The sequence below is a fragment of the Lithobates pipiens genome, unplaced genomic scaffold (genome assembly GCF_037356315.1).
Source record: "Lithobates pipiens isolate NorthernLeopardFrog02 unplaced genomic scaffold, aLitPip1_a1.2 Scaffold_16, whole genome shotgun sequence".
Lineage (NCBI taxonomy): Eukaryota > Metazoa > Chordata > Amphibia > Anura > Ranidae > Lithobates > Lithobates pipiens.
Window position 1 is genome coordinate 607,400,044 of NW_027507748.1, and position 25,478 is coordinate 607,425,521.

General features: G+C 44.4%; 1 protein-coding gene across 4 annotated transcripts in view; it reads left to right on the forward strand.

Moving 5' to 3' along the window:
- The window catches only part of SGCG (sarcoglycan gamma), a 606,007-nt gene that overhangs the window by 166,307 nt on the left and 414,222 nt on the right, over window positions 1–25,478 (forward strand). For 2 of the 4 annotated variants that reach the window (XM_077484024.1, XM_077484025.1), the window contains exon 1: window positions 13,896–14,020. The exons of the other annotated variants lie outside the window; for them this stretch is intronic. The gene's annotated coding sequence lies outside the window, so the exon portion shown is untranslated. Of the gene's footprint in view, window positions 1–13,895; window positions 14,021–25,478 lie in introns of those variants that run through there. 4 annotated transcript variants of the gene reach the window in all.

Below are 25,478 nucleotides of genomic sequence, written 5' to 3' on the forward strand. Positions count from 1 at the left end.
GCTCCTCCATGCCTCTTATCAGTTTGGTTGACCTTCTCTGCACTTTCTCCAGTTCCCTGATATCCTTTTGAAGAACTGGTGCCCAAAACTGTACTGCATATTCCAGATGAGGTCCTACTAATGATTTGTACAGGGGCAAATTGATATCTCTCTTTGGAGTTCATACCTCTCTTAATACAGGAAAGTATTTTGCTCGCTTTGGAAACTGCAGCTTGGCATTGCACGCTATTATTAAGCTTATGGTTTACCAAAACCCCCAGATCCTTCTCCCCTATGGATTACCCCAGCTGCACTCTCTATGGTATGTAAATTACTACTCTATAAACCTTTTGATAATCAGTAGAGGTAAATTTGAAAAATATACTTACCGACTTTTTTGTATGCTTACCTATTTACAGTTGTGCTCATAAGTTTACATAACCTGGCAAAATTTATGATTTCTTGGCCATTTTTCAGAGAATATGAATGATAACACAAATAACTTTTCTGCCACTCATGGTTAGTGTTTGGCTGAAGCCATTTATTATCAATCAACTGTGTTTACTCTTTTAAAATCATAATGACAACAGAAACTACCCTGATCAAACGTTTACTTACCCCAGTTCTTAATACCGTGTATTGCCCCCTTTAACATCAATGACCAGTTGAGTCTTTTGTGGTATTTGAGGATGAGGCTCTTTATCTTCTCAGATGGTAACGCTACCCATTCCTCTTGGCAAAAAGCATCCAGTTCCTGTAAATTCTTGGGCTGTTCTTGCATGAACTGCACATTTGAGATCTCCCCAGAGTGGCTCAATGATATTGAGGTCAGGAGACTGAGATGGCCAATCCAGAACCTTCACTTTATTCTTCTGTAGCCAATGACAGGTTGACTTGGCCTTGTGTTTTGGATCATTGTCATGTTGGTATGTCCCATGCGCAGCCTTCTGGCTGATGAATGCAAATTTTCCTCCAGTATTTTTTGATAACATACTGCAATCCATCTTGCCAACAATTTTGACCAAATTTCCTGTGCCTTTGTAGCTCACACATCCCCAAAACATCAGCGATCCACCTCTGTGTTTCACGGTAGGAATGGTGGCCTTGTTTACTCCTCTCCAAATTAAGCGTTTATGGTCGTGGCCAAAAAGCTCAAAGGGGTTGTAAAGGTAAATATTTTTTCACCTTAATGCATTCTATGTATTAAGGTGAAAAAACATCTGACAGTGCCGGTGCCCCCAGCCCCCCCATTTTACTTACCTGACCCCTCGAAAGTCCCGCACTCGCCCCCGACGTCCTCTTCGCCACTCAGCCTGGCTGCTGATTGGCTAGCTTGGATGGATTAAAAGCAGCGCTGTCAATCACATCCAATGACGCGGCGCGCCGGGGGCAGGGTCGAGTGATACAGCGAGCGGCTTTAGCCGCCGGCTGTATCACGGGAACGCGCCCGCAAGTGCTTCTCACCATGCGAGGGAGCTCGCATGAACATGAGAAATACTTGCGGAGGGAAGCCGAGACAGCCGCCGAGAGACCCCAGAAGACCAGGTTTGGGGCCACTCTGTGCAAAACGAGCTGCACAGTGGAGGTAAGTATAACATGTTTGTTATTTAAAAAAAATAAACTTTACAATCCCTTTAATTTTGGTCTCATCACTCCAAATTACTTTGTGCCAGAAGGTTTGGGGCTTGTCTCTGTGCTGTTTGGCACAATGTAAGCGGGATACTTTGTGGCATTTGTGTAGTAATTGCTTTCTTCTGGCGACTCGACCATGCAGCCTATCTTTCTTCAAGTGCCTCCTTATTGTGCATTTTGAAACAGCCAAACCACATGTTTTCAGAGAATCCAGTATTTCACCTGAAGTTATTTGTGAGTTTTTCTTTGCATCCTGAACAATGTTCTTGGCAGTTGTGGCTGAAATTTTAGTTGGTCTACCAGACCATGATTTGGCAACAGAACCCCTCATTTTCCACTTCTTGATTAGAGTTTGAACACTGCTGATTGGCATTCTAAATTCCTTGGATATCTTTTGATAGCTCTCTTCTGTTTTATACAGTTCAACAACCTTTTCCTGCAGATCCTTTGACAATTCTTTTACTTTCCCCATGACTCAGAATCCAGAAAAATCAGTCCAGCACTGGATGAATGGTGCAAGGGTCTGTCAGGAGTCCAGAAACTCATTGACCTTTTATACAGACACACTAATTACAAGCAAACAGATCACAAATGAGGATTGTTACCTTTAATAGCCATTCAACCCCCTTTGTGTCAACTTGTGTGCCTGTTATCAGGCCAAAATCACCAGGGTATGTAAACTTTTAATTAGGATCATTTTGCTAGTTTCTATTGTCATTATGATTTAAAAAGAGTAAACACAGTTGATTGATAATAATTGGCTTCAGCCAAACACTAACCATGAGTGAAAGAAAAGTTTTTTGTTATCATTAATTTTCTCTGAAAAATGGCAGAGAAATCATAAATTCTGCCAGAGTATGTAAACTTATGAGCACAACTGTATGTCTTGCTGTCTGGGCCCCTGTTCCCATGTCACCATTTTAAAGCTGTCTGTGATACTGCATATGCGCAAGATGAAGAGCATGACACCATGCCCTTCATCTTGCACATGTGCAATATAAAAATAGAGGCATCTACTGGAAAAAAAGGCTTCCTCGAGATATTGGGGAGAAGCTTTTTTTTTCTTTAAGAGATGATGTCATGCACTCCATCTTATGCATGCTCAGTATGACAATAATGCGAGATCTTGAGAGATCTCACAGTTCAGGTACAGGATTTATCTGAACCCAGTGGTGACATTGGGGGAACTGCCTTGAGGGAAACCAGGAAGTTGAAGAGAAAAAGGGTTTGTAACAAAAAAAAAGGTATTTTTTGTGTTGTTTTTTTTTATTTATTATTTATAAAAGCATTAGGCGACTTCACATTAGCATGCAGAGATGTGTGTTGATGTGAAATTTAGATAAAGACGGAACAGGTCAGGTTTAAATGGTGAAAAAAGCAGTAAGGGAAGACATTTCTTCCAGGGAAAAGAGGAAACTCTACAAGAGCTATACCATCAAATTCTGAAGTTTATGGCAGTTTTGTTGATTCATGTTTGTCAGTTTTTTGCAAGGGTACAGTGGGCTTTAAATGGTTCCTGAGGGCTACAGAAGCTCTTTTCATATCTATTGAACCTGTTTTTTCACCCTAAAATGGCTCCTCAAAATTATCATGACTTTGCTATATTTCTTTTTCACAGTAATGACCCTTACATATAGTTACATATGTAGTGCACTACTCCCTTGGGAGCTGCTGGTTAGTTCATACCATACTGCCAACATGCATCCGTTCTTCTACCCCACATGAATCACAACAGACACAGTTAATAAAGTTGAACAGACTTTTACTCCTTCTGCTGCAGTCCATGTGTAATGGTAGTGATAGGAAGTGTGAGCTGCCTCCTTTTTCTAGTTCCCCTGCGTAGCTAGATCCCTTTCCCTTAGCGAACTGACCACTGCTCCTCTGAAAAGCACCTTCGTAATGGATGCTGGAAGTCCCAGGCCTCACCTGCCCACCTTGCCTCCTGCGATCCTCCCCGGGCCAATTCAGGAAAGTCCAGGTCAACCCTGGTCTACTCCTTCTACTTTGCAGCTACTTCCTGTTTCTTGAATATAGGGCCATCCTAGCTGGGATGCCTGGATTAATTCCCCAGGATTTCTCGGACGACTTGATGTGGTGAGACCATCCAGCACTGGGGCCTCTGAAACCCCAGGCTTTCAGATTAGGTTTCTGCTCTCCAGCACTGGGGTATCTGAAACCCTAGGCCTTTGAGCCTGCTCTCTTCCCATCCTCCCCCAGGAAGCATGTGACCTCAGAATATATATCAGTCCTGCCCCTGCCCATACAAATTAATGATTGGGCCAGGGCCATATACACTGCCTGCACTCTAGTCCCTGACCTGCCTCCTTTCCAGAACATTCTTAGGGAAAGCAAGGGAGGGTTTTCCCAGGGCAGATTACAGGTGGTCACACCCCCCTCTATTCTACCACTCCTCCCAAACCAAATTAACCCACCAGACCTAAACAAACAGTGTAAGGCACTGGAAATTTCACCTACCTCTAACCTGTTAGCACCCACCTAAAGGTGGTGGGCCGCTACGCATACATAGTAAGTGAGGTTGAAAAAAGACACAAGTCCGTCAAGTCCAACCTATGTGTGTGCTTATATGTCAGTACTACATTGTATATCCCTGTATGTTGTGCTCGTTCAGGTGCTTATCTAATCGTTTTTTTAAACTATTGATGCTTCCTACTGAAACCACCACCTGTGGGAGGGAATTCCAAATCCTTGTCGCTCTTACAGTAAAGAACCCTCTACACAGTCTAAGGCAAAAGCAGTGTTCCGATCCTCCAAAAAAATAAAAAATTAAAAGCCAGCAGTTACACATACTGCAGCTTTTGGGTGGAGCTGCACATTAACTACATGAACAATCATTCTGTACAGCAAAGAAACAATGGGAAAATACTACATACATAAAATAACAAAGCTGTCCTATGCATATAATATATCTGCTACATAAATCCCCCAGCACTCTGACCCCTCTACGCCCTAGATATCTCCCCCAGCACTCTGACCCCTCTACACCCCAGATATCCCCCCCAGCACTCTGATCCCTCTACATCCCAGATAACCCCCCAGCAGTCTTACCCCTCTAAACCCCATATATCCCCCAGCAGTCTGACCCCCTCTACACCCCATATATCCCCTTAGGACTCTGACCCCCTCTACACCCTAGATAACCCCCAGCACTCTGACTCCTCTGCATCTCAGATATCCCCCCAGAACTCTGACCCCTCTACATCCCAGATATCCCCACACCACTCTGAACTCTCTACACCCCAAACATTGCTACCCCCTATACACCCAAAATCCCCGCTCAGCATTGTTTTCCCCTGTCATGTCCTTGGAATACTGAAGTATGTCTCCTTGATTCTATTACACAGTGGTGGGTCCTCCACCCTGTCTTAAAGCTAACCCCCTCCAGACGGCTCTGTGGTCTGGAAAGAAGGCATTGTTCTGTTTTTGGCCATTTGTTTATTGTAATTTTCTCCTGGGACTTCTCTGTGTCATTACACATATCAGCCCCCCTATTCGGATCAATCCCTGCTGACCCAGGTTCAAGTCCTCATTTGCATGGCCAAGAGGACCTAAGTGAAGACTAGAATGTACTTCACAATTGACCAATAGGAAAGAGGTTGTTTGGGTGGGGTGTTCAAACTGCTTTGTATAAAAGTGTGTTGCGTGCATCCAATAAAAGTAAGAATTATATTTGAACTTACATACAGCCTGCCTGGTGTTTGTTCAGAGCTATAACAACTGGATTTGAATGGCACATAGCTGTAGTTCGAATCCCGGAGCATCGGACAACCAAACTATCAGACGTTGCGAAAATTTCACCCCCATAGAGGCCACGCATCTCTGGAGGTAATACCTCCATCAAGCATTAAAAAAATGATGTGTCATCAAATACTCCAAAGATTGTAAAATGAATTCCCAAAGCACCAAAGACAATCTACCTGATTCTTTTAAAAAGAAACGAACTGACTGTATACCCAAATGTGTGATGCAGGAATAGAGGCTTGTTAAATCACAACTACTGTATTTGCTGGCGTATAAGACTACCTTTTACACTTAAAAAAAAATGCCCAAAAATCGGGGGTCGTCTTATACGCCGGGTATACAGGTATACAATGCTGCCCAATGGATGTCAGCCCCCAAATGTCTGCTAATACTGTATGTGGCTTCAGCTACAAACAGTATACGCCATTGAGCCTGGCTTTTAGGAAAAAACTCAAGACCTTCCTCTTTTAGCAGATGATCAAAGCTCGCCACAGCGCCTAGAGGCGATTCAGTTCGCATTGTGCGCTATACAAATATTTCATTCATTCATTCATTCAATCCCAGCGAGCAATGTATTCTATTAATGAATACAGAGCCTACTTGGATTGGAGTAACAACCTCTGCCAATCCGAGCAGGCTACATAGAGTAGCCTGCTCGGATTGGCTTTAAGAGAGAGAGAGAGAGAGGCAAGGGCTGATGATGCTACAGCCTCTGCCAATCCAAGCAGGCGTTGTATTCATTAAAATAATACACTGCTCACCATACTTCCCTGGGTAAATCCATTCACTGATCTCCTACTACTATACATCCTGCTATTTGCCTTTGAGGTCCCAGGCACCCAAGAGGGACAGGTAAATCTGGGACATATGACAGGGGGGTTATTAAATGCATTTTGGTGGACAATTCCCATAGAATGTAACCCAAAAGTGGTATAGGTTTGGTTAGTGAAAAATTCTACTTTCCAGAGTTGTGGCATTCAATAGATCTCTGTTTGTGTTATTATTGTTTGATTTACTTTATGACATAACACAGCATGGCGGATGAGTAGTTTGCATTCCTGCTTTGTTTTTTTTTAAATCGTTCTAATGTTTTTTTTAAATGGTGTTGCCTCAGAAGGGGGGTAGTCTTATACCGCGAGTATTACCCAAAACCTATGTTTTCACTTGAAAAATAGGGGGTTGTCTTATACGCCCAGTCGTCTTATACGCCGGCAAATACAGGTAATCCACCTATAGTTTTCTTTCCATTGAAAATCCTGCAATTCCATAAGCAGTTGTTTTGTATCCCTCAGAAACCCAGGGAGACTACAGACTAGAGGCTGAAGCTGACTGTCCATACATTCACCAAGGTGCTCATTTAATGAGCCTATTCCCGCAACAATCGATCTACCCACAAGGGGACTTAACCCCTTGTTGACCTTCGGTAAATGGTGGAACACAGGCATAATAGGACATTCAGGAATAAACTATTATTTTTCCTTCTCTGAAAAAATACCAGCATGTATCTAAAAGAGAGTATAGTTCTGTTTTAAAGGGGGATGTGGGATCTACCCTGAGTTTTTTATATGTGTATTAATGTCAGATAAGTGATGCAATGCTTCATTTTTATACATCTCGGAGTCTAATAAAACTAAAGTACCCCCTTTTGTCAGCATTCCGTATCATAATGCTGTTGTCAGACGCTAAAACTTTGAGAGCTTGTCTCTCTGTAGCAGACAAATTACTAGATAACAGACCTTTATGACAATTCCAGGCCAGGCGAGTCAAATCCCTCTCTACCATTTTCTGGAAAAGGTCAAGATCCCTGCCTCTCGATGCCACTAGATAAAAATTGGATCTGAGTTTAAATGATATGTTATTGGAAATAGCAATGGGATCTGTGAGGCATGGACTGAACTCAGAAGCCAGATCAATAAGATCCTGTAAGGCACAGACCTCTGAAAATAAATGCTGGGATGTGTAGTTCCTGAGCAGACACAGAGATGGGAAAGTGAAGAGCAGGACTCACCTTTTTTTTACCTGTCTGCAATCCTGCTGGCTATGTGGACTGCAGAGTGGAGACGAGATCAGGGAGCCACAGCAAGGATCATCAGGATGGGTTCTTCCCACATGGCAGCTGTGCTGGAAAGGGAGGAGGCGGGTGATGGGAGGACATGGGGTGGCCTACTGACCCTGGTCAGTCAGCCCTGGCTGAGGAAACATCTTGCGGGCAGCATGATGAGCTCCACTACATTGCCAGAACCCCAGGCAGCTGCCAACGGCCTGACAACCCCCCCCCCCCACACACACACACACACACACACACACACACACACACACACACAGGGCGGACTGCTTCCCCCGTTGGTACCACAGTGCCACGTTACAGCTAGCCCGCCGGGGACTGGATGTGTGCGGGATTTGAGAGACACAGCACTGGGCATACCCCCTGCCCTTGGTGCATGTACCCCCAGGGGTATGCTTACCACGGGTGGAGAAACCCTGATCTAAATAATACAAAAAAGCTGTTTTGTTTTTTAAGCAAATCTCCTTTAAGCAGCTCCATGAGCGAAACTGAATGCTTCCATTCGGGTACATTTTTCAGGCAGCAAAATGAATTTTGCCAAAAATCATTCTGCTCATCCTAGTAGTAAGTAAACAAGGGAAAACGTAAAAGTCACAATTTTCTAACCTGTACACCATCTCAAAATAAACACTCACTGAAAATACGTAATAGTTTTCCTTTAATGTTTTATCAGTGTGTTTATGACTGTAATTTGCTAGCGCTGTGTTCAGTTCTCTTTGTACTCACTCTTCTAACATTTTTTTTCTTAGTTTTCAAACTTGTATTCATTCCCACCCACACACACTCAGCCACACTTCCGTTAGACCCAAGCTATAGTGTATGTATAGTATAAAAATGTGGGCACTACCACAATCAAAATGTGAAGACAATTGTATACTTTTCAACTACCTATTATTCTCGTTGCCATGATTGTAGATGAGTAAGATGGCTAATATAAGACATCTTCCTCTTTCTGGAGAGGCACACTGAAAGATCCCTCACACCGCAGCTGCACGTATACCAAGCGATAGGGTGCTCGTAAAAATCAATGCCCTAATATGGCCATGTTGACATATTGGGTAAATGATGTAACAAGCAACCACGCCCCCTTGTATACATGCAGCTGCAGTGTGAGGAATCTCCTGCCTGCAGCTCATTGACAGCTAACTTCCAGATGTGGACTGAACCCAAGCTAATCCCTAGTCAGAACCGCTTTGCCTGTGTGGGTTTTTTTTTTGGGGGGGGGGGGGGGACAGGCAGATTTTATGTATTCTTTTTAAATCTTGGTGACAAAATATAATTTCTTCAAGTCTAAAGGACTCTTCTTTAAAGTCATACTACACTAATTTTAACTTTGAAAAGAAAGTGAAGGGCTTGTTTGCAACTTTCTACCTCCCTATTAGATAGGAGTCCACACATCACTAAACAACTAAACATCACTAAACAACCAAGAGGCAGTTTCAGGATAATATTGGGTAGGCTAGCCCACATCCCTTTCTACAAAAGCTGGATATGATCATATCAGAAGTACCTACGTTTAATGTGGTCCTAAACTCAAACCTTCCAGTAAGGTATACAGTGCCTTGAAAAAGCATTCATACCCCTTCAAATTTTCCACATTTGGTCATGTTACAACCAAAAATGTAAATGTATTTTATTGGGATTTTATGTGATAGACCATTGCAAAGTGGCACTTAATTGTGAAGTGGAAGGAAAATGATAAATGGTTTTCAATTTTTTTTACAAATAAATATCTGAAAAGTGTGACGTGAATTTGTATTCAGCCCCCTTTACTCTGATACCACTAACTATAAAATCTAGTGGAACCAATTTTCTTCAGAAGTCACCTACTTAAAGCGGAGCTCCACCTGTATTTAAACCGCTATGCCCCTAAGATTGTAATAGGGTGTAATTTGATTATATACCCATTACCTTGCTGCTACCATCTTCTCTTTGTTTGTTTTTTCAATTTCCTGGTCTCCTGTAGTCTCCGGATATGGGCGGTGTGGCTGCGGCTAGGGGCGGTATTTCAGCGGCAGGTCTGCACTTCCTTTTGGCCGCACTGTCTCCCGGGATCCTTTTTTAAAGTTCCCAGGAGTCTGTGTGGCGCCCAGTTATTGTCAGCACTCGGATTTTGTTTGATCTGGGGGACGACTATCAAACACCAGCCAATGGGATGGGGTCTGGGCGGGCCACTACGTGTATGTGGCTCCGCACCCTTTCTTAAACACCCCAATCATTGGCTGATGTTTAGCTGTTCGGTCCCGCCCATCCCTGACCCCGCAGAGTTGTGACAGCTCCTCTTCCTCCCTGCATGCAGTTACTTTACATGACAGTTTCACGTTCTGAGCGACTTTTACAAGCTTAATGTGAAACTCACCCTCTCCCCCAGTCAGTGCCACCTGTCAATGCCAGTATGTGCTTCCAATCAGTGCCACCTGTCAGTGCCACCTGCCAGTGCCAATCAGTGCTACCTGTCAGTGCCAATCAGTGCTTCCAATAAATGCCACCTGTCAGTGTCAATCCATGCTTCCAATCAGTGCCACCTGTCAGTGCCAATCCATGCTTCCAATCAGTGCCACTTGCCATTGCCAATCAGTGCGTCCAATAAATGCCACCTGTCAGTGCCAATCAGTGCTTCCAATCAGTGCCACCTGTCAGTGCCAATCAGTGCTGCCTATCAGTGCCACCTATCAGTGCCAACCAATGCCACCTATTAGTGCCCATCAGTTCTTCCAATCAGTGCCACCTATCAGTGCCCATCAGTGCTGCCTATCAGTGCCCATCAGTGCTGCCTATCAGTGCCCATCAGTGCTGCCTATCAGTAGCCATCAGCGCTGCCTATCAATTCCGCCAATCAGTGCCCATTAGGGATGAGCTTCGAGTTCGAGTCGAACTCATGTTCTACTCGAACATTGCCTGTTCGCCTGTTCAGCGAACAGTGAACAATTTGGGCTGTTCGCAGCAAATTCGAAAAGCCGGAACACCCTATACAAGTCTATGGGAGAAATCTAAAGTGCTAATTTTAAAGGGTAATATGCAGGTTACTGTCCTAAAAAGTGTTTGGGGACCCGGGTCCTGCCCCAGGGGACATGGATCAATGCAAAAAAAAGTTTTAAAAACGGCCGTTGTTTCAGGAGCAGTGATTTTAATAATGATTAAAGTGAAACAATAAAAGTGTAATATTCCTTTAAATTTCGTAGCTGGGGGGTATCTATAGTATGCCTGTAAAGGGGCGCATGTTTCTGCTGCTTAGAACTGTCCCTGCACAAAGTGTCATTTGTGCAGGAAAAAAAGTCTTTTAAAATCACTTGCGGCTAAATTGTCGGCTCCCCGTAATACAGAGAACACTCAATGAGCGTTCTCTGTATTAGCCGACAATTCATTCATTCATTGATAAAAAAAAAAAAGCGTGGGGGTTCCCCTAAATTCAATTACCAGGCCCTTCAGGTCTGACATGGATATTAAGGGGAACCCCGTGTCAAATTAAAAAAAAAAATTATGTGGGGGTCCCCCTAAATATCCATACCAGACCCGCCGCTCTTACCGGTGCTCCCGCTCAATCGGGAGTACCGATGCACGATCGGATGAATCAGGCTGCTGGGCAGGGACTGGAATGAAGCCGTAAGCGGCTTCATTCCAGTCTCCTAATAGTAAACACAGAAGCAACGTCATGACGTCACTTCCCGCTTAATCGGCTGCCAATGGCCAATGGCCTTGAAGTGTAAAGGTGGGATCAAGGGTCTTTTAGATCCCCGATCCCTCCATAAAGAGTACCTGTCACCACCTCGCGAAGCAAAGAAAATGCATACGGAAGTCGCGCCCGCATATGTAAACGGTGTTCAAATCACACATGTGAGGTATCGCCACGATCGTCAGAGCGAGAGAAATAATTCTAGCACTAGACCTCCTCTGTAACTCTAACCTGGTAACCGTAAAAAAAATTTAAAGCGTCGCCTATTGAGATTTTTAGGTACCGTAGTTTGTCGTCATTCCACGAGTGCGGGCAATTAAAAAGTGTGACATGTTTGGTATCTATTTACTCGACGTAACATTATCTTTCACATTATGCAAAAAAATTGGGCTAATTTTACTGTTTAATTTTTTTTTAATTCATGAAAGTGTCCCTTTTCCCAAAAAGTTGCGTTTAAAACACCACTGCGCAAATACCGTGTGGCATAAAATATTGCAACAATCGTCGTTTTATTCTCTAGAGTCTCTGCTAAAAAATGATATATGATATTTGGGGGTTCCAAGTAATTTTCTAGCAAAAAATAGGGATTTTAACTTATAAACACCAAATGCCAAAAATAGGCTTAGTCATAAAAGGGATACAGATCAAACTGAAAGAGACTGCGAGCCAGGCTTTCTCATCCAACATCAGTGCCTGACCTCACAAATGCGCTTCTGGAAGAATGGTCAAACATTTCCATAGACACACTCCTAAACCTTGTGGACAGCCTTCCCAGAAGAGTTTAAGCTGTTCTACTGTGGGCCAACTCAATATTGAGCCCTACGGACTAAGACTAGGATACCATTGAAGTTCATGTGCGTGTAAAGGCATTTTCCCAATACTTCTGACATATATATATATATATATATATATATATATATATATATAATATACACACACAAGCATTTGTGTTTGAGCTTTGAGGTGCACACCCTAATGCAATAGGCTGTGCACTCCTATGGCAAAGCTGGGAGAGACAAAAAGACTTGCAGCTGTAATTGCATTGAAAGGTGGTTCTACAAAGCATTGACTCAGGGGGGCTGCTCGGTTTGGTTTGCACCAGAACTCCCAAATATAGCAAAAGTTCGGACCTGAATGTGAAAAAAGTCTCCATTTTGAAGGCTTATATGCAAGCTATTGCCCATAAAGAGCATGGGGGCCAGGGTACTACCCAATCAGGGCTTAGAATGCACTGTACAGTGCATTGTGGGGTGCTCAGTGGGTGAACAACCACGAGCACCCTGCAAATTCGGTTGTTTACCAAACTGAACAGGCGATGGTCGGGTTGAACTTTTGCTCAGCCTGAACCATTCGCCCCTCAACAACGACTCCTCTCTTCCTATTTCATAGGAGACACTGAGAGTCCAAATTCTTCTTAGGAGGAAGCGGGGTGCGTGGCTTGCCGGCACTGTGTGTGTCTATGGATGCACACAGCCAGGCTTGGTAGCATGCTTGCACAGGTGCCCCCATAGTACAGGCTTGCTAAAGGATTCACCTAGAGGAAGAAGGAATGGACAGCACTGGCAGGGGACCGCCAAAGATGAAGTAGGTGCTCTGTGCATTATCGTTCCTCAAAACAAGTAAATGTAACCTTTTTTTATTTTAAGAATTTACTATCACTTTAACGCTCCCAGGGTGCTGAAGATGTAAGGCAAAGGTGATGCTAATGCCTGTACACACGATCTGATTTTTCCGACAACAAAACCATGGATTTTTCTTCGAAAATGTGAGAACTTGCTAGCCAACATTTGTTGGCAGATAGTCCAACAACAAATGTCCGATGGAGCATACACACGGTCGGACTTACTGCCAACAAGCTCACATCCAACATTTCCCATCGTAAAATCCGATCGTGTGTACTCGGCATAAGGATATCTGGGGGTTCCTGCATTGTATCCAAACAGCAACCCAATACTGATTTAGGAAGGGGAAGGGTTACTTTGAAACACATCACCAGCTAACACTTTATGGTAAAAGGGTTAGAGCCTCCATCAAGATTGTATTGCCATTTGGGGATATCTCCCCTCATTTCCAGTCAGTACAGGAAGTGATGAAAAATCTCTGCCAATGGGGATACAGACAAACACAAAAATGTATTTTTAGTAGAGTAGGGAATGGTTAGAACAAACTTTGTATTCATATCTGTAGCTTTCTATACCAATTATAAACACTGCTACCTTTTTCCTGTGTCATGGGGAGCAGAAAAATAGGAAAAATAATCTCCTAAATCCCAACTTTTAGATGAGAGTAAAAGAAATATTACTTACCTGATCCTCCACTCCTCCGACAGTTGGCACTCTCCCATGTTTTGGCAGTGGACCGTCCCTCAGTTATGGGCCCTGCATCAGTCTTGATGATGTCACCACCTTAGACAGCTGGGGCATGGGGGAGAAGAGGCTACAAGGGACCATTTCCATGAGTTTCTCTACTTTTATTTTCCTTTTATTAAGCAACTCAGAAATTAAAAATTGTACAATATATCCTTCATGTGGATTTATACAGTGAAAAAAAAACAACAACCTTTCCTTCTGCTCCTTCGTTAATTCAGCCCTGAATTTGAATACGTAATGCCTGCCTTCAGTTTGTGTTTTTTTTTTTTTTTTTTTGTATCTAGGTTTTAGATTATATATTAGGTTGCCAAAAAAGGGAAATTAAAATTAGCTGTGTATGTCTTTTCAGTGGCTGGAATGTACAATACAGCCAAGCATGTGAATGCGTTTTGCCTCTGATATTTGGCTGGTCTTAAAATATCTTCCACTCCCAAGGTGTAGGCGGTGGAGAACTCTGAGACACAAGCTCAGGCTGCAATAAACTTTAGAAAAGTTTTTCTTTTTCTATAAAATTGTCAGGACGCTGTGCACGAGAAGCCAAAGGTTAGTTTTGTTTATATTGTCTGCAATTACTTTGCATGCATAATACATAATTTCTAGCTCTTTAGGCTGGTTAAAGGCAGCTGCAGTGAAAAGTGATATAGTAGACGTCTGTGTTACTAGGTCAGTCTAGTAGGTTCCACATTTGTGTTTCTACACTGTATACTAGAGGGTGTACTGTATACTAGAGGATGTACTGTATACTAGAGGGTGTACTGTATACTGTATGCTAGAGGGTGTACTATATACTAGAAGGTGTACTGTATATTTGAGAGTTTACTGTATACTAGAGGGTGTACTGTATACTAGAGGGTGTACTGTATACTGTATATTTGAGAGTGTACTGTATACTAGAGGGTGTACTGTATACTAGAGGGTGCACTGTATACTTTATACTAGAGGGTGTACTGTATACTGTACAGCCTCTAGATTTGTCTGTCATAGTGTGTGTTAAATATGTTAACCCTCCACTAAATGGCAATAGGTGGCTGTTTATTTGTTGATATTTTCTCAGCTGTGTAATTTTGGCAGGACTAGGTATGGGCTTTATATGTATCAAACACTATAGTAAATACGGAGTTAGTCTGTCACTGTATAGTGAATACGTGGTCAGTTTGTTCTCAGTTCAGTTCATGCTTATGTATGTCTCACTGTTTGTACTCTTAATACTTGTAATTTTTAGAGTAGGACTACAAAGGGATAAAACTGTCAAACTGTCACATTTACTTGCCAGAAAATAATTGTATTGGTTTGAAAAGGATGGATATACCCAGAATCCTCTATTTATATAGGAATGAGAAAAAATGGGACGTCTATTTCTTGCAAGGAACCATTCATTTTTATTTACAGGCTTAAAAAGTAACTCCACTGTCATGAGAAAAATATAGCAAATTTAAAAATGTATCAAAACAAATATAATTGCAACAAGACTCATATTGTAATTTAAAGTTGTTCAAAAATACTTTTCCTTTTCAATCTGCTGCGCCATCATTTTCTGTACAATTCAATTAAATATGGCACCCTGGTGGCGTTCTGTACAGAGATGGTTTAAAAATGCCTCCAGAAATGCCATTTCCTGCTTGTGTGATTAGCTCACTGATTTTCTCAGAAGTCTGCACTAAGATACAAGTCACATTTTAGGTACTCCAAAATACAAAATGGTGAGATGATCCCAAAGCACTTATAAAGGGATGCAAACCCTGCAATTTACTCTCTAGAGAACTGCAAGTGCATCAGCTAACTAAATCACTCCCATTCAGACTCAGGTCTGGTTCATGAAAACAGCTACAACCTTCCTTACAGCACAAGGCAACACTCTGTTAGGAGGAACACAGCACCCCCACAGAAAAAACGGCCTACAGCTTTCAACTGATGCGTGCAGGCTGCAGCTTCTTTACAAACCCTGATGCAGTTACTAATGACAGACACCCATGGAATCCCATAAAAACACACAAAACATCCCTCTATGCCATGTGGGGCGCTGGGATGTGGACAGTTCTGGAGCAAAGGAGAATTCATCACTTACCATGTGATACACTTCCTAATTAACCACTCCCCTTCATGTTGGTCTACCACATTGTACAGACTGTCGTTCGTTTTTCAAGGCTCTGATGAAGAGGGAACCCCTAGAAATGTGTCAGCCTACCTTTGAGCACTTGCCCTGGCATGGGCATATCTAACTTTCACTTTTAATGCGTATAGTTTGTAACCCAGTTTTAATGAATACGTAGAAACATTTTTATGTGTATCTAACCATTTTATATATGAATAAATTATATCATTTTGATTCAAGTGTTAGGCTGGATTCACACCTATGCTTTTTTAGTGCTTTTTGCATTTTGCAGATTTGCTCTACAGAACGTGTTCCATAGGAAACCATGGTAAATGGAATGTAGTGCAAATCTGCAAAAAGCACTAAAAATGCATAGGTGTGAATCCAGCCTTAGATCACACACCTTCTACCTCTTTTATTCACTCACACCTGTGCATTTTTTTAGTGAATTTTCAGTTTTGCAGAAACACAGTCCATTTAACATGGTTTCCTATGGATCATGTTCACATCTCTGCATTTTTTGGAAAGGGCCAGGGACTTTTTTCTAGTCTTTGGTTCAATGGAAGTCAGTGAATCAAAATGTGTATTGAAAAATGCACCTGGAATATGCACACTACAACCTGCAGAGGTGTGAACCAGGCCTCAGAATCCAAAACACATAGAAGGACAAACAACTTTTTTCAGAGCAGAAACAAGTAGGACACTGCTATGAAATTTGTTAAAATCTTTGCACTGCACATTGATCACTCACAGGGGAATGTTTTTTCAACAACAAAAGTTGAGGTGAACTTAAAGCGGTAGTAAACCCGCAAATTATTTTTTTTTATTTTTTTTAACACCTGCAAAGCAAAAGGCATAATCAGCTAGTATGCACCACATACTAGCTCATTATGAAATACTTACCTTAGAACGAGGCCCCAACATCTGGCCCGATCCACGCCGAGGGAGCTGACATGCTCCCTCGGCGTTTCTTCCGGGTATCGCGGCTCCGGCGCTGTGAGTGGCCAGAGCTGCGATATCGTCACTCCCGCGCATGCGCGCGGGAGATTTCATTCCGGCCGGTCGGCGACTGCCGGATTTTCAGGCCGAGAATCCCCTTGTGCGCATGCGCCGCTGCAGTCAGCGGCGCATACCGAGGGGAATATCTCCTAAACCGTACAGGTTTAGGAGATATTTTTTTTACCTACAGGTAAGCCTTATTATAGGCTTTCCTGTAGGTAAAAGTTAAAAAATTGAGTATACAACCACTTTAAATGATTTTAGCAAATGGCTGCAGTATAACAAAGAGTGAAAAATGTAAGGGGATCTGAATACTTTCAGTCCCCACTGTGTGTGTGTGTGTGTGTGTGTGTGTGTATATATATTTATCAGTTGAACTTAAGTATAAACCTTGGAACAAGTTTACAGACTTTGTGTTTAAGTGAAAATAAGTTTAACCACTTAACCACTACAATACAGGGCACTTCCTTCCCAGCCCAATTTTCAGCTTTCATCGCTCTAGCGCTTTCAGTGACAATTGCGTGGTCATGCTACACTGTACCCAAATGAAATTTTTATCATTTTGTTCGCACAAATAGAGCTTTATTTTGGTGTTATTTATTCACGACTCCGTTTTTTATTTTTTGCGATATAAGCGCAAAAAAGTGGAAATTTGGAAAAAAAACAATATTTTCTTTTTTCTATTTTAAAAGAAATCCAATAAAATCAAATTTTGTCATAAATTTAAGCCAAAATGTATTCTGCTACATGTTTTTGGTAAAAAAAATTCCGTTAAGTGTATAATAATTGGTTTGTGTGATCACGGACATATGTACGCAAATGATCATGCACATATGTGTGCAGGTGATCACGTACATATGTGTGCACATAATCATTGGGACAAGTGATTTTAGTGGGACATATGTGGGGGACATGTTTTTATTATTAGGGACATGTGTTTTTATTTTTTGGGGACATGTATGTTTTGGGGACGTGTGTTATGGGGACATATGTGGGGACTGTGTTTACACTGTGTGGTGTGTTGTGTGTTTACACTAGACTGAAGATCAGTGAGTAAAAAGCTGTAAAAAACAGCTCATACTCACTGATCATCAGCCGGCTGCAGCAATCTGCTCTCCTCTCCTCAGCGATGACTTCTGTGTGAGGAGAGGAGGAGCCGATTGCCTAGCAACCGGCTGTTTGTTTACATCACATGACGGCCGTGATTGGACAGGGCCATCATGTGACCAGGAGGGCCAATCACAGAGCCCTCCTGCCGATCTGAGATGCGCCGTGTCCCGGTGACACGGGTGCATCGGGATCGCGCCGCTGCGCGGGCACGCGCGCGCGATCCCGCTCCTCCTGATGGACGTTCCTGAACGTCCTATCAGGAGTAGACGGCTCCCACCCGGCCGTATATGTGCATTGGCCGGGTGGGAAGTGGTTAAACACTAAACCCTTTTCTGACATTTGTTGGTTTCAAGTTAAAATCATAATTTTTTTGCTAGAAAATTACTTAGAACCCCCAAACATTTTAGGTCACGAGAATTGTGAGAGGATCGTCATCTTTTTTTATTCTAAGCAAAAAAAAATTGTGATTCTCATTTTGGCCATAATTGTGCAGCTCTAATATATATATATATATATATATATATATATATATATATATATATATATATAGTGCCTTGCCAAAGTATTCGGCCCCCTTGAACTTTTCAACCTTTTGCCACATTTCAGGCTTCAAACATAAAGATATAACATTTTAAATTTTTGTGAAGACTCACCAACAAGTGGGACACAATTGTGAAGTGGAACGAAATCTATTGGATATTTTAAACTTTTTTAGCAAATAAAAAACTGAAAAGTGGTGCGTGCAAAATTATTCGGCCCCTTTACTTTCAGTGCAGCAAGCTCACTCCAGAAGTTCAGCGAGGATCTCTGAATGATCCAATGTTGTCCTAAATGACTGATGGTGATAAATAGAATCCACCTGTGTGTAATCAAGTCTCTGTATAAATGCACCTGCTCTGTGATAGTCTCAGGGTTCTGTTGAAAGCGCAGAGAGCATCATGAAGACCAAGGAACACACCAGGCAGGTCCGTAATACTGTTGTGGAGAAGATTTCCCAAGCTTTAAACATCCCAAGGAGCACTGTGCAAGCGATCATTTTGAAATGGAAGGAGTATCAGACCACTGCAAATCTACCAAGACCTGGCCGTCCCTCTAAACTTTCAGCTCAGACAGGGAGAAGACTGATCAGAGATGCAGCCAAGAGGCCCATGATCACTCTGGATGAACTGCAGAGAACTACAGCTCAGGTGGGAGAGTCTGTCCATAGGACAACAATCAGGCCGCGTACACACGGGCGGACTGTTCGCCCAACCTTGTCCGCTGAACAGTGTTTGGGCGGACAGTCCGCTCGTGTGTGGGCTTTCAGCGGACAGTTTCAGCGGACAGTTGGACGGACAAAGTCTTTCGGAAATTCCGAAAAACTGTCCGCTGAAACTGTGTTTGAGCGAACAGTCCGCCCGTGTGTGGGCTTGTCCGCTGTACTTTCGAAATGAGCGGACTGTTCCCGCTCGGAAAGTCCGCCCATTTCGAGCGCGTGTACAGGTAGGCGGGGCCCGCGAAGGAGACGTCGCGGGCTCCGCCGCCTGGAATGGGCTTAAAGGGGAACCCCAACGCCGAAAAAAATCGGCGTGGGGGTTCCCCCAAGTCCACACCAGACCCTTGTCCGAGCACGCTACCCGGCCGGCCAGGAAAGGGGGGCGAGCGAGCGCGCCCCCCCTCCTGAGCCGTACCAGGCCGCGTGCCCTCAACATGGGGGGTGCCTTGGGGAAGGGGGGGCCGCGCGGCCCCCCCACCCCAAAGCACCTTGTCCCCATGTTGATGAGGACAAGGGCCTCTTCCCGACAACCCTGGCCGTTGGTTGTCGGGGTCTGCGGGCGGGGGGCTTATCGGAATCCGGGAGCCCCCTTTAAGAAGGGGGCCCCCGGATACCGGCTCCCCACCCTATGTGAATGAGTATGGGGTACAATGTACCCCTACCCATTCACCTGTGAAATAAAGTACAAAAAAAAACACAACACATGGAAAAAGTATTTTATTGCACAGCTCCGGGGGTCTTCCGTCTTCGGGGGTCTTCTCGCCGGACTCCTCCGCTATGTGTGTGTAGCTCTTTTACTAGCGGAGGAGTCCGGCTTTCTTCCTCCCCGCCGCCGGCCTCTTCTCCCGACTTCGGGGGTCTTGTCCCCCTCTTCGGTTCTTCTGCCGGGCCACCGCGCCTGGTCCGGTGGCCCGGTCTTCTGTCGCCGTCTTCCGTTCTTCTGTCGCCGCCTTCGGTTCTTCTGCCGGGCCACCGCGCCTTCTTGTAGCTCTTTTACAGGCGGTGGCCCGGTCTTCTGTCGCCGCTGTCGTCGTCGCCGCCGCCGCCTTCCGTTCTTGTTCTTCTTCTTGTTCTTCTTCTTCTCCTGGAGATGTTGACACGTCGCTCTCTCCGGCCGGAATGCCAGAGCCGCGCTGTGCGGTCACTTATATAGTGACAATGGGGCGGTGTCACATGGTATATGTCACATGGGTTGGTCACATGGTGACCCCGCCCCCTTACGATGTCATAGTCCCCATGTGACATCAACCCATGTGACCAACCCATGTGACATATACCATGTGACACCGCCCCATTGTCACTATATAAGTGGCAGCGGAGCGTGTCCCTGGCATTCCGGCCGGAGAGATCGTCGAGTCAACATCTCCAGGAGAAGAAGAAGAAGAACAAGAAGAAGAACAAGAACGGAAGGCGGAGGCGGCGGCGACGACAGCGGCGACAGAAGACCGGGCCACCGCCTGTAAAAGAGCTACAAGAAGGCGCGGTGGCCCGGCAGAAGAACCGAAGGCGGCGACAGAAGAACGGGAGACGGCGACAGAAGACCGGGCCACCGGACCAGGCGCGGTGGCCCGGCAGAAGAACCGAAGAGGGGGACAAGACCCCCGAAGTCGGGAGAAGAGGCCGGCGGCGGAGAGGAAGAAAGCCGGACTCCTCCGCTAGTAAAAGAGCTACACACACATAGCGGAGGAGTCCGGCGAGAAGACCCCCGAAGACAGAAGACCCCCGGAGCTGTGCAATAAAATACTTTTTCCATGTGTTGTGTTTTTTTTTGTACTTTATTTCACATGTGAATGGGTAGGGGTACATTGTACCCCATACTCATTCACATAGGGTGGGGGGCCGGTATCCGGGGGCCCCCTTCTTAAAGGGGGCTCCCGGATTCCGATAAGCCCCCCGCCCGCAGACCCCGACAACCAACGGCCAGGGTTGTCGGGAAGAGGCCCTTGTCCTCATCAACATGGGGACAAGGTGCTTTGGGGTGGGGGGGCCGCGCGGCCCCCCCTTCCCCAAGGCACCCCCCATGTTGAGGGCACGCGGCCTGGTACGGCTCAGGAGGGGGGGCGCGCTCGCTCGCCCCCCTTTCCTGGCCGGCCGGGTAGCGTGCTCGGACAAGGGTCTGGTGTGGACTTGGGGGGAACCCCCACGCCGATTTTTTTCGGCGTTGGGGTTCCCCTTTAAGCCCATTCCAGGCGGCGGAGCCCGCGACGTCTCCTTCGCGGGCCCGCCTACCTGTACACGCGCTCGAAATGGGCGGATTTGCCTCCTCCTTACGTGGGCGAGTCCGTTCATTTCAAAAGTTGAGCGAACTGTTTGCCCAACCTTGTTCGTCAAACAGTCCGCTCGTGTGTGGGCAAGTCCGCTCATGCAAATTTTGAGCGGACTGTTTGATGAAACTGTTTGCCGAACAAGGTTGGGCGAACAGTCCGCCCGTGTGTACGCGGCCTCAGTCATACACTGCACAAATCTGGCCTTTATGGAAGAGTGGCAAGAAGAAAGACATTTCTCAAAGTTATCCATAAAAAGTCTCGTCTAAAGTTTGCCACAAGCCACCTGGGAGACACACCAAACAATGCAAAACGATATGTTTGGCGTAAAAGCAACACAACTCATCACCCTCAACACACCATCCCCACTGTCAAACATGGTGGTGGCAGCATCATGGTTTGGGCCTGCTTTTCTTCAGCAGGGACAGGGAAGATTGAGGGGAAGATGGATGCAGCCAAATACAGGACCATTCTGGATAAAAACCTGTTGGAGTCTGCAAAAGACCTGAAACTGGGACGGAGATTTATCTTCCAACAAGACAATGATCCCAAACATACAGCAAAATCTACAAAGGAATGGTTCACAAATAAACGTATCCAGGTGTTAGAATGGCCAAGTCAAAGTCCAGACCTGAATCCAATCAAGAATCTGTGGAAAGAGCTGAAAACTGCTGTTCACAAACGCTCTCCATCCAACCTCACTGAGCTCGAGCTGTTTTGCAAGGAAGAATGGGCAAGAATTTCAGTCTCTCGAAGTGCAAAACTGATAGAGACATACCCCAAGCGACTTGCAGCTGTAATCGCAGCAAAAGGTGGCTCTACAAAGTATTAAGGCAAGGGGGCCGAATAATTTTGCACGCCCCACTTTTCATTTTTTTAATTAGTTAAAAACGTTTCAAAAATCCAATAGATTTCGTTCCACTTCACAATTGTGTCCCACTTGTTGGTGATTCTTCACAAAAAATAAAAATTTTATATTTTTATATCTTTATGTTTAAAGCCTGAAATGTGGCAGAAGATTGAAAAGTTCAAGGGGGCCGAATACTTTCTCAAGGCACTGTGTATATATATATATATATATATATATATATATATATATGTATATATATATATATATATATATATGTATATAAAATATACATACAGTTGATATAAAAAGTCTACACACCCTTGTTAAAATGTCAGGTTTCTGTAATGTAAAAAAATGAGACAAAGATGAATCATTTCAGAATTTTTACCACCTTTAATGTGACCTACAAACTGTACAACTCAATTGAAAAACAAAGTGAAATCTTAGGGGGAAGTAAATATAAAAAATAAATAAATAATGTGGTTGCATAAGTGAGCACACCCTCTTATAACTGGGGATGTGGCTGTGTTCAGAATTAAGCAATCATATTCTGCAACCCCAGTGTCATATGCGAGGATACCTCCTGTACTGGGGTAGGCACTGTGCCCCCACACATTGTAAATGATTGGAAACATTGTTTGGTTCTCTAACCTTGTTATAACTGCGATTGTCGACTTTTGTGATGGGGAAGAGATTGGGTGCAGTTCTGCTGGGGGGTGTCCCTGTTTCCCAGGAAGAGGAGGACTGTCATTGTCCACTGCTAAAGCCAGTCACAGTCCTGCTAGCCCCGCCCACCACGTGGAGGAAGATGACTCGCTTGGTTGCCACTACCAATCTCAGAAGGAATTTCACTGTGATTGAGAAAACCACAATCAGGTGACAGTTTGTGGAATTACTGCTGAGCTTCTGGGAACTTTGTTGAAATTATTCCTGAACCTTTGCGTCACTTACTACTGAACCCCTGTAGTATGTGTCCCTTTAAGTCACAACTGGTATTTAGAGCAATTTAAATCACACCCAACTTTTTCTCACTTGCCCAACTTATGATCCTGCACACAGGCCCACTGCTTTCAGAAAATGCCCCTGACCTGAGCTCATCATTGTGCATCCATTCCAGATTGAGTATGTGACATCACATACATTACATACATCACATACAAGAACGTGAGCTGGATGTGAGAGGTGGATCAGCAGGATGAGTGTGCCAGGGCAGGTAGATGTGTCTCATCTTTGCTTCCTTTTACCACTCTGCATATGACGCATATCATAGATGAGAAGAGGGCACAGTGGTGGGGCAGATGAGCAGGGAGGTACAAAGGTGAAAGAGATGAGAAGGGGGTTGAGCAGTGGGACAGAAGAACAGGGGGTTACAATGATGGGGCAGATGAGCAGGGGGGTTCAGTATTGGGCCAGATGAGCAGGGGGGGTTCAGTGTTGGGCCAAATGAGCAGGGGGTTCAGTGTTGGGGCAGATAAGCATGGGGTTTAGTGTTGTGGCAGATGAGAAAGGGGTTCAGTGGTGGGACAGAAAAGCAGGGGGGTAGAGCAGTGAGGCAGATGTGAAAGGAGGTATATTGGTGGGACAGATGAGCAAGGGGTTACAGTGGTGGGGCAGGAGAGAAGGGGGTACAGAGGTGAGATAGATGTGCAGGAGGTACATTGGTGGGGCAGATGAGAAAATGGTTTGCAGTGGTGAGGCAGATGAGCAGATGGGTTCAGTGTTAAGACAGATGAGAAGGTGATTCAGTAGTGAGACAGAAGAGCATGGGGATACTGAGGAGGAGCAGATGTGCAAAGAGATACAGTGGTGGGGCAGATGAGAAAAAGAGGTACATTGATGGGGCAGATGAGCAGGGGGGTTACAGTGGTGGGACAGATGTGCAGGGGTTACAGTGGTGGGGCAGATGAGAAAGGGGGAACATTGATGGGGCAGATGAACAGGGGGTTATAGTGGTGGGACAGAAGAGCAGGGTGGGACAGATGAGCTGGGGCTTACCATGGTGGGGCAGATGATCAGGGGGTTACAGTGGTGGGGCAGATGATCAGGGGGTTACAGTGGTGGGGCAGATGATCAGGGGGTTACAGTGGTGGGGCAAATGATCAGGAGGTTACAGTGGTGGGGCAGATAAGCAAGGGGTTATAGTGGTTGGGCAGATGTACATGGGGTTATAGTGGTGAGGCAGATGAGCAGGGGGTTACAGTGGGGGGGGGGCAGATGAGTAGGGGGTTACAGTGGTGAAACAGATTTTCAGGGGGGGCAGTAATCTGAGGTGTGAAGGTGAATGAATTGGGGCTGATTTGAGGCAGGAGAGAGCAGGATGTTAATTTCTCACTACTAAAGTAGTTTACAGCATTTACTTTATAAAAAATCCTTTTTGTGATTGAGAGTGTGAAGTTGTCTTTTTTGTTTTATAAAATCTGCACGCTCAATTTCTTTGAAAAACATTTTTCGGCACACTGTGCTTAAAAGGTTGCCTACCCCTGTTGTAGGATGTAGAGAGAGCTTCTGTATGTGGAGTGCTTATCCAGGAAGGAGATAAAAAACAGAATGCTTATTGCAAGTTTTGCAGGATGTACTTACAGAGCCTTCCATGAGTAAATAAAGATGGTTTCTCTAATGGGCATTGTAAAGATTTTCACAGACCCTTTTTTTCACAGAACGGTTGTACGTTACCATGTTCTTGACATTCGGCATTTCCGACAACATTTGTGCGACCGTGTGTATGCAAGAAAAGTTTGAGCCAACATCCATTGGAAATAAATCCAGGATTTTGTTATCGGCATGTCCGATCATCTGTACGCGGCATTAGTTTAAGGGTGTGCACACTTATGCAACCCTGTTATTTTGTTTTTTTATATTTATTTCCCTCCACCTAAAAGATTTCAGTTTGTTGTTGAATTGAGTCGTACAGTTTGTAACTCACATTAAAGGTGGAAAAAGTTCTGAAATGATTTATCTTTGTCTCATTATTTTACATCACAGAAACCTGACATTTTAACAGGTGTGTGTAGACTTTTTATATCCATTGTGTGCATATACACACACACAAATAATTTACAGAGGTTGGGGCTCATAGGATGCATGCATATGTTCTATATTATGCATGTCAGTCTGGTATTCTGTAGGCCAGGCGCAGCCCTTTTACTCTTGTAAACCTTTCCTAAGAGACATATAGTATATAAACAGTTATTGATGATTACTTTCTGAACATGCTTATTGGTTGGCTGTCGGGTTTCAGGTTTGTCATTGACCTGAAACAAGCATGCATGTTAGAAAGGCCAAAGAAAGAAGTCCTTGCCTGCATTGCCTTGCCTAGTGATTCAAAGTAGTTAGGAAAACACTATAATTTCCTTATGAGTGAGCCTTAGGGCTCTTTTACACAGAGCCACAGAGCCACTCTGCTCTGATCAGCAAGGCATCATTGAGCGGAT